Here is a 15,427-nt window from a genome sequence, read left to right as displayed (position 1 = left end):
TGCTTTTTATGTGCTCATCAATATATTTGGCATAGCTGAGTAAAGAATCTTTGAGCTTGAAGAAATGTTAATAGAAATTTTTCAAACTGAAATTCAAAAGGAAAAAAGAATCACAAAAACAAAATCAAGAAGAGAATATCAAAGTATTATGGGACAATTTCAAAAGGTATGGCATAAACATAATTGGAATGCCAGAAGGAGAAAAGAGAACAGAAGAGAAGAAATGTCCGAAAAGGAATTTTTGAAAATTATTGACAAATACCAAACCACAAATCCAAAAACATAGGACCATAATACTGTGCTTGATGCATCTAATTTGCCTGATTTACACTGATTTAGTCATTATTTATTTCCCATTTTTTAATTTTATAGTTTATTTATTATCATTTTAAATATGCAGATGCTCTAATCCTCATATAATTATTCTCTTAACCTCTTAGAACTTAATTATTTACCTCAATATCTAATCCTACTGTTATATGCTTATAACCTTTATCTTTTACATCCTTTTATCATAATCTTTCTTCCCTCTTATATTAATATTTAAAGCGTTATTGATTTCATCCACTTGCTCTGCTATATTTAAATAGCTATAAACATCTTTAAATTGTGTTTGAATTCCTGATGTGTATTATCTTTAATATAATCAGTTTTGATCATTTACTCTTAATTTATTATAAATGTATTAATACTGGCCTCTTCTTCTTTCATTATTTAAATTTCTTTCATAAGGGCACTTTTGGTAAAATATCTTTTTCCCAATCACCGTAAAAAAGACATAATTAAAGCCTTTTTAGCATTTATTCATTTAATCTTTCATTCATTCAACAAATATTTATTGATAAGGTACTATCTGCACAGAAATTTGTCTTTCTCATATTTTGAGGAGATATTAGTGAAAAATACAGAATTCTTACTTATGAAGTTTATGTTCTAAAATATATTTGCATGAGTACAACAGCGGAGGGAGTGGTCCCCAAAATAAATAAGCAAATAAATAAAACAATAATGACATAGTTGATAGTGAATATTTCTAAGAAGGAAATAATTAGATACAATGTTAGCCTTAGGTTGTGCTTTACATTGGGTGGGCAAGTAAACTCTTTCACATAATGATAAGACCTGAATGATTAGAAAGAGACAAAAAGCTGAAAAATGGATATATTCTAGGTAAAGAAAACCGTAAGAAGACCCTAAAGTTTTAAATATCTTCATATTTTCAAGGAACAAAAGGCAGTCAAGGTAACTAATAAATGCTGAGTGAGGAGAGAGAGGCAGATTAGACAAGAAATGTTGTAACATGCCTGCTCTTGAGAGCTTTGTCAGACATGATATGTTCTAAGTTTTATTACAAATGTCATGAGAAGCCTTTCAAATATCTGATTAGCCTTACAAAGACAATTTCTCTGGCTGCCATGTATAAAATTTATTAGATGCAAGAGGAGACAAAAGAAACTTATTTCAGTAGTTCAAGTTTAAGGCTATAGTTATTTGTACTAAGAGGAAAGCAATGAAAAAGTGAGAAGTAGACACATTCAGGATACATACATACACAGACACATACACATATATATGTATAAGTATATGTATGTATGAATGTATGATGTATGTATGTATGTGGATATATATTCATAAAATTTATAGGATTTGCTGATGGGTTAGATGTGAGGGGAAAGCTGAAATCAAGAATAATAATTGGATTTGGATCTTGTGCTATGTATAATGATTGTGTCATTTACCAATATAAGGAAAATTGAAGGAAGAACATATACGAGGGTGAAAATTAAAAATTCAATTGTGAATATTTTAAGTGTGAGATGTTTATACAGATCCAAGCTCAAATCTAACGTAGGCTATTGGAAATCATGTAGGCTAGACTGCACAAGAGAGATCTGAGCAGTAGTGGGGATCTTTAATTTTGATTCATTGGCACTTCTAGCTGCTGTGATGTTGTGTAAATGGGAACAAAAAAAATGACCACATTTGGCCTTGAAGATATCATCATTGGCCTTGAAAAGTTTCAATGAATGGATGGTGCTTGAAGATGCTTTGGGTTGAGTGAAGAAGTAAAAGTTGAATAGAGGATGTTAATACATTAAGTATAGAATTTTGTTGACTAGAATATAGGATTGTAGTCAGAGGTATGGAGATTAGAGAGACATCCTATGAGAAACTGAATCCCTAAATTAGAATCACACATGAAAGAGGTATCCTAATACCTTCTTTTTGTGTAATTCAGAGAACTCAAGATGTGAAATTTAACTGAAAGTTTGGCTCAGGAACAGTAGAATTCCAGAACCCTGACATAAACAAATACATAGCTGCTTTATTAATACACATGACCAACTCAGGAAAAATTAGACTCCCACAAATAAAACAAAGCAACTAACTTTATATCACTTATATGTGGGATATAAACCTAAAAGCAACAAATAAACAGGACAAACGAACAGAGACTCATGGACATGGACGATAGACCAGTTGTTATCAGTGGGTAAGGAGTAGAAGAGGAGGGGGGAGGTAGATAGGATAAAGGAGGTCAAATATAGGGGGGAGGGGGAGGGTAAAGTGGCTAATAGGGATCATATATGTGGTAGCTGAAGGAAACTGGACTTGGGGTGGTAAACATATAATAGAATATGCAAATTTCAAATTATAATGTACGCCTGAAATTATATATAATTGTATTAACCAATGTTACCCCAATAAACTTATTTTTCAACTAACTTCACAGATGATAATAATCATGAAAATAAAAATAACTGAGTTATGAATTACTATGATTTATATTCAAGTTACAAAAAAGAGAAATAATATTCTTCCAAAACTTGAAATAATGGAACTATCTCAGAGTATTTATAAGATAAACTTCATTTAAAGAAAAGCACACAGTTTAAATGTGAAACAAATTAAAAAGAAACAAAAAGCAAACCAACTAGAAAAAATGTTTAATGGATATCTTAAAGGTTGGAATAGACAATAAGATAGTAGAAAATGGGTGATTAGAATTCATGGGAGGGTTCATGATGATAGATACAGATTTGATAGGAACTGTATCATTCAAATCTTGAAAATACAAAATTTGTTAAACACACACACACACACACACACAGCTGAAGATACCTTTGTGAAGAACATGTATCAAGAGGCAAAAGATGGTTAAAATCAGAAGGATGAATATTAAGGATAATGCCTAATTTAATTTCTAAAGTTTGAAAACATCTAGTGTTTCAAATAAGGAAATTAGGCATTGTCCAGACATTTACATTCAGTCACAAGATATGTTCTCTATCTCTTCTCTTTCAATTTCTCTGTCTCCTCTCCCTCTTCCTCTCTCTCCCTCTCCCTGTCCCTCTCACCCTCCCTCTCCCTCTCCATCTCCTTCTCCCTCTCCCATCTTCCTTCCCTCCCTCTCTTTCACTTTCTCTCACTCTCTAGTCATATCAAATAATCTGATTCATAGTGGGCAAATGAAACCTGTCTTTTGATTTGAAATTTTGATGCCAATCAAATTTGACTTACACTTTTCTATTTCTTTATATTTAGAGGGCTATTATTCAAATATTTGACAGTGAAACTGAGAAAGACTTAAACAATGCTGTATGTCAGAATAAACATATTATGTGGTGTGTTTGATTTTGATCGTGCATTTGAAATAGTATAGTAGGAGGATCTGATTTTGCCAGAAAGCACAAACTAAATTGTTTATTTTATAATATACATTTATCAATTGAATTAATCAACATGTAGTATTTAGCCACCTTTTCTATATTTAGTTTTCATTCATGCATAAATATTAATAGATTTTTAGAACAGGTAGGTTATAAATTATGGATTCAGATAAAATATAATGTGCAGTTGCATGTTACAGATTCATGAGCAAAGATATGAAATAAAACTATTTCTTAAGGGATATTTGTACATTGTATTGATTTCTCCTAAAACTTAAATATAAAATTGTTAGAGTTCAGCTCTCAATAATGAAGTACTTAACAATGCATAATCTAGTTTTACTATTTAAAACTCACTATAGGTGTGCAAATTATGGACTCATATTATAAATATAGATTATACATCAGAGGATTTATATATTGCATTATATATATAATTATATATAATTAAATATATATCTACTGAAAATTTTATGTCTGACTTTACAAATTCCAAGGTAATTTTGACAATTTGTACTATAAGCAAGCATTTATTTAGTCTTTCAAATAATTTGAGACAAGCTCAGTTTGACATAAAAGCTGTAAAAATATACAGTCCAAGAAAATCATAATTAAAATCCTAGAGTAAAACTATAATAACAGGATGGCTCTACAGTATAGTGGTTAGCACATCTGCTTTACACGCAGAAGGTCCTGGGTTCGGCCCTGGGTGCACCAGCACCCCTGAGTGAGCTGAGGGGCGGGCAGGGGGGTGCCTGGGCCCAGGGACACCTGACGCTTGGCATGGGGGCACCGTATGCCCTGGACCCTGGCACCCCTCCGTGGGGCCAGGTCCCCGGGTGAACCCCGTGAGCATGTGGGAGGAGACTCCCGGCCTTCAGAGATCCAGTTCTTAAGGGGAAATTGTAACATCCATTGGTCAGGGGTGAAGTGTGTGGGGGCCATTAAAGAAGGGGGGGGGAACTATAATAGCAACTGTTAAAAATATATTGTTTTAAAAATATGGAAAACACTGTCATCTTTCATAGTCTTTCTATAGAGTTCATAATTATTTTGGATGCCTGATACTTCATTTGTTTAAAACTATAGAGCTGAATTAAGATGAAAAAAGCTTGGAGTTTTGGATAAATCAAAAGCTTTATAAATCCATAAATTTATATGAATGTGATGTGGCTGCTATATGGCAAATATAAATTTAAGTTTTTAGGTGGACATATGTTATCTAGAATGAGTTCCAAATAGATTTTTTCTAGTTTTCTCAAGTCTGACTCTAACTATATTACATTTACTTCTATGTTCCACACCTTGAAAGATATTGATCCGCTTTACTACATTCAGAGACGAAGTAAAAGGGCGATAAAAATGAAAAGCAATTAAAGGAACAGGGGACATTTACTATAAAGACAAGAAGATTGCCAGCAATATGATATTCATTTCCAAAATTTGAAGGCCCATCATATGGAAGAGAGATTAGATTTATGTTCTGTGGCTCTACCTAGTAGAACTAGAAATAATGTGGTGACTGCAAGGGGAGAATCATTTTAATTCTGCACATAGTGATATTACCTCTGCTCTGTGATGATGTAGTTGGCAAAAGAAAAGATACTTTACTTGGATTTCTCTGAGTTACCTCCAAATTGTCTGACATTAAATTCTTTATTAATAGTGAAATAACTAGTTGTTGTTACTATATTACACTTAATAACTAATCCTTGAGATAAGGAGTGGCACCATGAAATGACAGAATGAGCATTGGCTTTAGAGTCACAAAGATGTAGCTTTGAATTTGGCTTTTGCCACTTACAAGCTCTAAGAACTAGCCATTTCTTTTCACACAAACCCCTTTGTCAAAAGGACTGATATCTTCTCAGCTTCCCTTTTTTTGAATATTGTACTCTAGTCTTCTGTTTACTCAAACTGTAAATTTTAGGGACAGAATAGTAATATTTGCATCTGAAAACTTACCCTCATCTGTGGAGAATTGTTAAATCATTTATTTTAGGAGGCGAAGGGTTGATATCTCCTATTCTGCCATCTTGCTGGCATCACTTTCTCCTAAATTTTTCTCACAGTTTTGAAGCCCTAGCTAGAGAAAGATCAGTTCCCTTTCTTGAGAAGCTTATTAAGTCTGCTCCTCAACCACCTCCCTTATCAGGTTCTCACATTCTGTGCCACTGTGTTCCTGGCCTAATCACCCTAGAGCCAGGTCAGACAACCAGGCATGCCACTATGCCCCAGATTTTATTTTCATTAGCCAATCCACATGGAGCCTGTAAAACCTAGCTAATTCTACCCTTCTTGCCATTTGTAAACTGTCCCCTACAGCTCCAGTTTGCTGCTGTACTTTATCCCCAGATGTGATTCCCTGTGTGACCCTGCCTGGTAGCCTTCTCTCCTTTAGAGCTATAAATAACAAAAAAATCTGCTCAGTGTCACTGTGTTGTGTTCTACCATCGAAATAATCTTTACACTTTATAAAACATATCCTGAGACAGATTAAGGATTATCTGGTAACTAAATAGAGGGGTGGAGTGAGATATTTGTAGAAGGCATAAATATCTAAGAGATTATTAGGAAAAGATATGAAGTAAAAAGAAATCCAAAACAAAAGTTTGGGGAGGCCTAGCTTTATACATAATTTCATACATTAAAATGTGAGAACTCTGATATGAATGATATAAATCATGGACTTATTCAGCTTCTTCTTCTTTTTTTTTTTTAATATCGCATATGTCACCTGGATAGAGCTATACTCATTGTTTGTTGAAGATATGTTTATTTTACTCTATTGTTAACATTTCAGTATTCTTTGTACTCCAGAGGGCATTAACTCCCTGATGTCTTAGAATTGGAAGGAATTTCCTTGTTGATTTCCTGATTTCCCTAATATAGTTACAATAATTTGTAGAAACTCGGCTCTGCAGTTACTTGAAAATCTGCGCTACTGTGTGTTTAAAGTGTTCTTTCTAACATTTTCCCAAGAACAGTAGAGAAACTAGATAATCTCATGTCAAGAGTTCAGTATCAGTGTAGTTCTCGAATTTATCCCATCCCCATAGCAATAGCCTCACCCCCTCTATAAGGCATTTTGTGCAAAGATCTTATGTATGTGATATAGAGTTGTAAATCCTTCTATTAGTAAGTCAGTGGGTTAAAATCTTTTGAGAGCAGTGCTATGGGGAATAACTTCTCTAGGGACCAATTAACTTCATTTTGCCTGATGAATACTGAGTATATTCTTTAACCTAATAAATTATAAACTCATGTTTCTGGTCACAGGGGCAATTAAATAAGAAAATGTATATTTAAAGTTAAAAAACAAAAACATTCAATAAAGTAATACAACAAGGTTTTATATTGATTTGTTATTCTGTGCAAGGCAATTGGACACTGGGGCTCTGTCCTGGGCATAAAGAGGACAGATGGAGAGTATGCTACCTCATAGTAAAGAATGCTTGGTTAGGTCACAATGGTTGCTTGGTATTTGCTCAGAAGAGAGTTAGAAGATGAGGTCACGAGAACTAAGTCAATCACTTTTGAAAAGCTCAACAGAATATCATAATTGAAAAAAATAAAACCTTTCAAATATTTTATAAAGAACTAGTTAGTAACCCTACAGTAACAGTTGCTTTAACTCTGACTGCATGTTAATATCACCTAAGGAACCTAAAAGAAATATATCGATATCTGTTTTCCACTCCCAAAAGTTTTGACTTAATTGTTCTGTTTGGCCCATGGCCCACATTTATTATGAAATCATAAAAAGACTGAATGGTATTTTCTTCATTCTAGGGGAATGAGGAATGACCATAGCAAAATATTAGAAACATCTAGAGATTACGGCAATCTTTTTTCTCAACAGTCAGATATCCTTGCTTTAGGCAAGATAAAATTTGCTTTTCAAAAACAGAAGGGGAAGTAAAGTAAAAAGGATCAAAATGTGTTCATATTTCCAAATGAAATATAAGGATGAACTTTACTCAAAAAACGTGCAAATATTTGTTACTGCTATTAACAACACAGATTTCATTGTCTAATTTTATAGAGGTTTTTTGTTTGTTTATATTTTTACATTTTAGAAACTAAAGGATAAACTTGTGTGCTGGTTGTTATTTACAGACGCAAGTGTTTACAGAAAAAAAATAAATGAAGAATTTAGATCATGCTCAAACTAATTAATTAATTAGTTTACAAATTTAGTTATGGACAACAAATAATGAGTAGGGCAGAAGTTCAAATGGACCCCATATAAGAGTTTTTAATGTGTAGCTGGGTTTCAGAATGCAGTCACACTTAAAAACACTGTTCTTTAAAGTCTACTGTTAAAAATTCATAAAATAGATTTTTTTCACAATAGAAATAACTACATACAAGAAGTATGTTAAAACAAAACAAAAAAACTGCAAGAAATCTATGAGGGACCGTGGTGAATGAAAAAATGAAGAGAGATACCATATTCCTAAATATTAAAACATTTCCAATATTGTAAAGATGGCTGTTTTCCCCAAACTGATTTACAAGCTTACTATAATTCCAATAAAGCATACAATGGGTCATCATTATTATTTTTTAGGAGTGAAAGGGATCTCGTAAAAGCATTTTAAATTGTGTGTTCTTTTCTATTGATTCAACATGATTAGAATTTTGCTGAGCCTAAAATTGAATCTTAATAAATATCTGTTAATTAATATCCTGGTACTTGGCAAGTAGTCAAGACCTCTTGTTTGGTTCTATAAAAAATAAGTTATAACAGTGTCTTCTAAGTGGTTCTATTAAGAAAAATTACTCTGAATTTTATTAATTGAAAATTCAACAGATCTTCAACCTTCCTGTGGTCTTCAATAGACCCAATATTTAATCTTAACAATGTTTCAATGCAAACACAAGGTTCTTGCCTCAGGAGTGGGAGAATAAGTTTTGAAGAGTCCTATGTGGATTACATATGAGCAACATACCACTTCTAGTCTCTTGGGGACACACTTGACTGCAATCTACATCTCTTGGGAGCTAGGTCCCAGTGGAGCCAAACTTACCAGTTAATCAATTCCAGACCTGAGCCAAAAATCCCACGTGAGTGAAGACAGCTGTCAAAAACTATTGAAAAAGTCAAATGTGCAAAACACAGTGCCTGTTTCTTTTTATAATTTTTCACTTTATTTCTTCTAGGTTCTCATTTTTATTTTTATTTCCTAAACATTGTATCTTTTTATTCTATCTTCTATTGACTTAAGAAGTATGGTTACATAAAGATATTAAGAATACTTTTTATAGATTCACATGGGATAAATCTGTTACTGTCTTCTAATAGTCAAAACTTACAAATATTTCCTTGTGGTAAAATGACAAATTGATTTCTCTATACTAACAGCATATGCTCAAAAGGTTAATCATTTGTTAATGAGTTATGATATATTTTTCAAATAGTGTCTGAAGAAAACTAAAATCAAAAGAATTTTGAAGATAAAGACTTTATAACATCTAAAATTATGTGAAAATATAAACATATTCTTAACTAGATGCTATGTAGAATGGAGACCCATTTTCCCTCATCTTTAAATGAAAATTGGGACAAAATAATCACTAAGTTCCACTTAAATTACTATCAAAGACAGTTTTATTACTCATTATATTTTCAAATCATAGGAATAACTTAAGTATATTTTCCATTCATTGAGAAAGGGAACTATGCAATAAAAGATATTTTTGAAGCATTCTAAAGATATGGCCATATATTTACATGCGCCAAAAGAAAATAAAATTTTCTGGGTGGCATATATCCAAATAACTAATTAAATGTCTGTTTGGACAAGAAGCCCAAATCCTCAAATCAGCTTTTCTAAACTTTATTCTGAAAACACTAGTCTATAAAAACCCAGCTGTCCTCTTTTCTTGAAAGAAAGAGGGAGGGAGAGAGAGCAAAAGGAAATCCAAAAAGGGAGGAAAGAAGACCTCCCCCCCGCCCCCCCCAAAAACACAAATTTAAAAGCAAAAAGAAATTGTTGCTTATTCTATTTCAAATAAGCTTGAGCTTATTTAGGAAGGTTTATTTGTTTGTTTGTTTTTTACTTCACAGGATTTCTTAATGCCATTAATATGAGCATTGTGAGTCTATAAGCAGAATAGAATGCTAATTTTCTCCAATAATTTTTTTTATTGCTAAATACTTGTTAATGTACTATATGGTTCATTTAAAAAATACTCCCTTAAATGATTAGAGGTTGTTCTTAGAGTAGTTACGATAACTACTCTTACTCATTTTAATTCTATGTCATATTGCTTATCAAATATTAAAGTAGATCATTCTTAAATTGCCTCTGATGAGAAATAGGAAATAAACTTGATTCTTAGACTAATATGTAGCATATTACATTGTTTCATTGAGAGCTAAAACTGCAGTCCTAGACCTAAGAGTTATGTTTGTCAAGATCAAGCAGTTAAATATTTACCTTACAGGTGCATAATAATTTTTTGATTATTATTGTTCATTTATCCATTATTTTTATTAACATAGCTCTTCATTACATTTAAATGTGAACTTAAAATGACTTTTTTGATAACTATTAAATGAATAACTTTTGAATTCATAGCTGAATAGATTCTACTTTCATTTCTTCATGCTCTTCTATAAAAGGGAACAGAGCTGTCACTGGCTTATTTATTTCCATGTCAAAGCATTTGAACTCTCCAGGGAAACTTCTGTTTCAATAAGGCATACTTGACCAAAAAAGGTTGTCATGTATTAACAGTTTCTGTGGGGAGTTGATGTTAAAAGTGTAATTGGCTCTGGAAAGGAAACAGAAAATAAACCCTTCTATTTGCAGTCAGAAAGGCAGTTCCCATCATCTCTGCCTGTAAGTGTATTGTTACATCTAACTAAGAACGTGCCACTGTACATAATTAGCAGTAGGAAGACTTCTGCTTCTCAAAACTCCACAGTGTTTCCTACCCTGAGGGAAAAAAAATCCCCTTAATATGCATTCTCTGATTGCCATTTATCTGTTAAAAGTGTGAAGCTATGCTCTCAAACTTTTTCTTTTTTCTATTAAAGAGAGAATCAGATATCCTTATTGTTTTGTTCTTTTATTTCTCTTCTCAATTTGTATTCCTACTGGTATTTCATATTTTTTTCTAATACTGAGAGAGTGTTAATGACATGGGATTTCAAGGCTTTTCCTATACTAAATAAGCAGAAGTATTCTCCAGTGCTAAAAAAGCAAAACCATTTTTAATAGGGGAGAAAAAGACAAAAAACAGCATCAATTACAAGGAGAATAAGAATCCTCCTAGGATTTTTAATCCACAGTTCAAATAAGGTTCTGATTTCTTAATCGTGGTATAGAAAGACTAATTTCTGCCAATAGTGAAAACTGTTTATCCCTTCTCTCTTTAAACATCTCTATTCAGCAGTAGTTTCAACCAGGGGATAAAATATTTTATACAGTTTTTTACTGTGATTATCCAGTGTTGTTATCGCAAACCACAAAGGCATCTGCAACCTAAATCTTAGTTTACTTTAGAAAATGTTTGATTTTCCCTTGGCAGCAAAATTTATTGTGTCCATTGCCGTTCTAATAACATTAGGTCCAACTAACTTTTTTAGCTCTCAGAAATGACGGCTTAATTCCATCTCTATTTTTTCCTACATATACACTCAAAAAAAGTAAAAAATATACTTGCTAATTTAATTTTTAACTTTAGTGTGGTCAGACAACATGGGCTGAATGATATTAATTCTTCAAAATGTGTTGAGGCTTAGGAATGACTTAGCATATAATCAATTTTTATAGTTTAATGTGTATTTGACAATAATATATTATTACAGTACATAGAATACAGAAAGATGATTAGTTTTTTTAAATCTTCCATATTCTTGTTAAAATTTTTTATCAACTAGATCACAATTTTTTTGATAGACTATTACAAAGATTTCCCACTAGGATTAGTGGATTTGTTAATATTTCCATATAAGTCTCAACAAGTTTTGCTTTATATTTTTCTTGAAGATGTCAATAAATTATTTTAAAATATCTTTATTCAATTACATCTCTTATTATATAATGCTAATATTCTTTTGTATTAATTTTATTTTATCTAACATCAATATTGCTAACAACAATTTTTCTTTGTTCAATGTTTAGGTGATATATGTTTTCCATATCTTTATTATTTAACTATTTTTTTGCTTTTGTTTTTGATGTGCTTAAATGATCTTGCTTTGTTTTAAATGATCTTTTTTTGTGTGTTATGTTCACAGTCCTTTGCTTCTTCCTTTTATTGCCTTTGTTACCTAATTGATAATTACCATTGGTTTCTCTATTAGTTTAAAAACTATAGATTGTATTTTTAGTATTTAGTTGTTGTTTACATTTTAATCTGTACATTTAAATATACACATTTCAAATAAAATGAAACTATTAAACATCTTCATCTTTCTCTAGAAAATTAGTCTCCCTTTTTATCACCATCACCTCAGTCCTGTTATTGGTGTATTAAGATGTAGTTTTATTTTTATGTGAGTAGATAATCTGTTCCATTTTACACAAAATAAAGTAATGGAAAATATTCCCTGAATAAAAGAAAAGACAGAGTGACTTACTTTACTCAATACAGATATATTTAAAAGATAACTCTTAACTTCTGTCTGACAGTTTTTTTTATAAGCATTCACTTGAAGAAAGCCTTTCTCATTTCCAACTCTTATGAATCCAACTTTTCTGCTTTGTATGTATCTTACAAATTGTCTTTCTATCTGAGGTTCTATGTCATGATGAAGAATGGCGTTTACTGTCATGACTTCCCTAATCAACGTGGGAAGCAAAGCACCAAATTCTCTTACCATTTGGATGCCTTCTCAGTTTTACCTATTTTATGTGTGCCACGGAAAAGCTTGAAAGGCTCATTCCTCGCTGAAGCAAACTATATATTACTCCACAAAATAATTTCAAGATTAAACCTATCTGCTCATTTTATAATTTACATTTGTGTGTCTGTAGATGACCTTAGTGTAATACCTATTCTGCATTCTTCTCTTTCTAGTAAGACTTGGATTTCATGGCTAGGCAAATGGAACCACCTTTAGTTATTTATATTTTTCTCTACTTGGTTTGAAAGAGCAAGTGCAATATGTCTTACTGAAAGGAGAGAATGGTTTTTTACATTCTCCACCTCTCATCTAAATTTTGTTCATGATTTCGGATAAGGGAGAACAGCTTTACTAATTAAGGGCTATGTACAATCACCAGGAGAGAAATTTTAGCATTTGACTTCAAAGTTGATCTACAGGATCCTACTAGGAAGTTTGTTGATCACTGCTGAGTAAGAATGAGTTACTAATTTTTACAGAGGAAGCATTTCTAACCTGGGTTCCTCCTAATTTAGGGATTCAAATGAAGAGAATGGTATAAGTAAAGCCATATTCATTAACAAACAAGAGACACACTTTATTATTGGTTTATGGGAAACTCCTTTTCCATGTTTTTTCTGTTCAAGAGTAAATTTAGGAACTGAGAATCAAGTTTGTTAGATAATTAATATGTGATCAAGAATTGAGAATCTTAATGATCTGACTAACTTTCATGGATTTATAGCTTCATGATATCTAGGTATACATTGCCTGACAAAACGTTTTTATGTTGGTTTTTCTATTTGAAAAGGAGAATTATTTAGTGCTAGGAGGTACCAATGATGTGTTAGCACCAAAATCATTTTTTCCTTGCCAAAAATGAGGAGACAGAGTGAAAGAGAGAGAGAGAGAGAGGAGAGAGAGAATCTTTGGCAAACTCTAGTGTCACTAGTTCTGTGGCCCTAATACAGTCCGTGCAAGAGGCGTTCAACTCTGAGCAGTTGAATAGGAGGTAATATTTTAAAATTATTATTATTTTTAATACTGATCACAAAAAGTTTAAGAGAAAAAACAATATCGGAAAGTTTAAGAATAATTTTGTAGATGACACAGTGATTCAAACTTGGCTTTCAACTAGGCAAAAGAGAAGGTACATATTACAAAGGGTATATAACCTTCTGCTTATTTTTGGAAGGATTTGGTCTACACTAAAGTTCTGTTCTCCTTCAAGATACTCATTCACTTCTCCCCAGGGAAGATTGGTGATTGGGGTAAGGAAGTGGGTATATGGGTCTCAAGATTCCTGGGTTCTCCTTAGCATATGACTGTCAGGGATTAATACAATATTATTAAAAATGGTTTTCTACAAGAGGATGAGGCAAAAGGATAAAAGAGCTACAATTAAATTTTAACTTCTCTAAATATAACTTGTCCATAATTTTAAATTTAGGACCAGTTAATGTCGTACATTTTTTTAAAAAAATTATTAAATTAGAAGAAAAAAAGCAATAATTGCAATATGATGACAATATAAAAGACACATTATAACACAAGTGTACAAAAAAAAATTGCTTTGAAACACTTTAAAGCACAGTATTCATACTTTACTTCCAGTGGAATATGTCCTAATAATAAAAAGAACATAAAGAAATTCTAAAGTCTATTTATTTCTTTTAATTTTACTTTTTATTTTTTAATTGATAAAATGATTTTAATTTTTTATTTTTTAATTGATAAAATGATTTTAATTTTTTTTCTTTCCCCATATACCTCCCTCCTCCCTCTTTCCCCCTACCCTCTGGGAACCACTGGTCTATCCTCCATGTCCATGAGTCTCTGTTTGTCCTGTTTATTTGTTGCTTTCAGGTTTATATCCCACATATAAGTGATATCATGTGATTTCAACTTTTTCTGTCTGGCCTATTTCACTTATCATGATTATCTTAAGGTCTATCCATGTTGTAGCAAATGGCAGTATTTCATCTCTTCTTACAGCTAATATTCCATTGTATATATGTGCAACAGCTTCTTTAGTCAATTATCTATCGTAGGACACTTTGGTGGGTTTTATGTCCTGGCCACTGTGAATAATGCTGCTATGAACATTGGTGTGCAAATATCTTTTCAGATATGGGTTTTCAAGTCTTTGGGGTAAATACCCAGTAGAAGGATTGCTGGTTCATATGGTAGATCAATCTAAAGTCTATTTAGATTGTTATTATTTTTATCAGTCACATATATGTGGAACTATAATATATGTATTATAAGATACGTTAAATAAAGGAATTATATTGGGGTCTTTAAATTAAAGCAAAATAAGTTAAAATTAATTTAGTAAAACATCTGTAATTTTACATTTGAAATGAAAATATCAGTAGGAACTCATGATTTTTTTTTCAATTAAATAGCATTTCTTTGCTCTATGCAGTTTAAAGTCCAAGGATCAATAACAACTGAATTGCAATGAGCTAACCTATTACTCTAAATACTATTTCCTACAAAAAATAGAAGACTTCTTGAAAAAAAAAAAAGTTCATTCCAGGCCAGGAGAAGAAAATGTGCAAAGTTAACTTTATTATCTTGTTGTACCAGGAAACAACAACAAAAACAAAACAAAACAAAAAAGAACAATATATAAAATAACTGAGTCATGTCAAAGGAAACAAGAGACTATTCACAAGTTGGAATAATTTTGAGTGCAAAGAACCAAAACATATCAAAACATAGAAACCTAAAATTCATGATGATACTCAAATTTTAGGTACCAAGCAGAACATTAACTCATTATTCTAAAAAGTGGCAAATAAAGTGAAAGGAAAGGGCACTGATTTTGCTGTTTACATTGTGGATAAACAATAGTTAATAAAAGTCTTTTTTATAAAAAAAAAATCATAGGTAATAAATGCAGAAGGAA

This window comes from Rousettus aegyptiacus, unplaced genomic scaffold, assembly GCF_014176215.1.
Source record: "Rousettus aegyptiacus isolate mRouAeg1 unplaced genomic scaffold, mRouAeg1.p scaffold_m13_p_2, whole genome shotgun sequence".
Taxonomy (NCBI): Eukaryota; Metazoa; Chordata; class Mammalia; order Chiroptera; family Pteropodidae; genus Rousettus; species Rousettus aegyptiacus.
Note: the sequence above shows the minus strand (reverse complement) of the source record.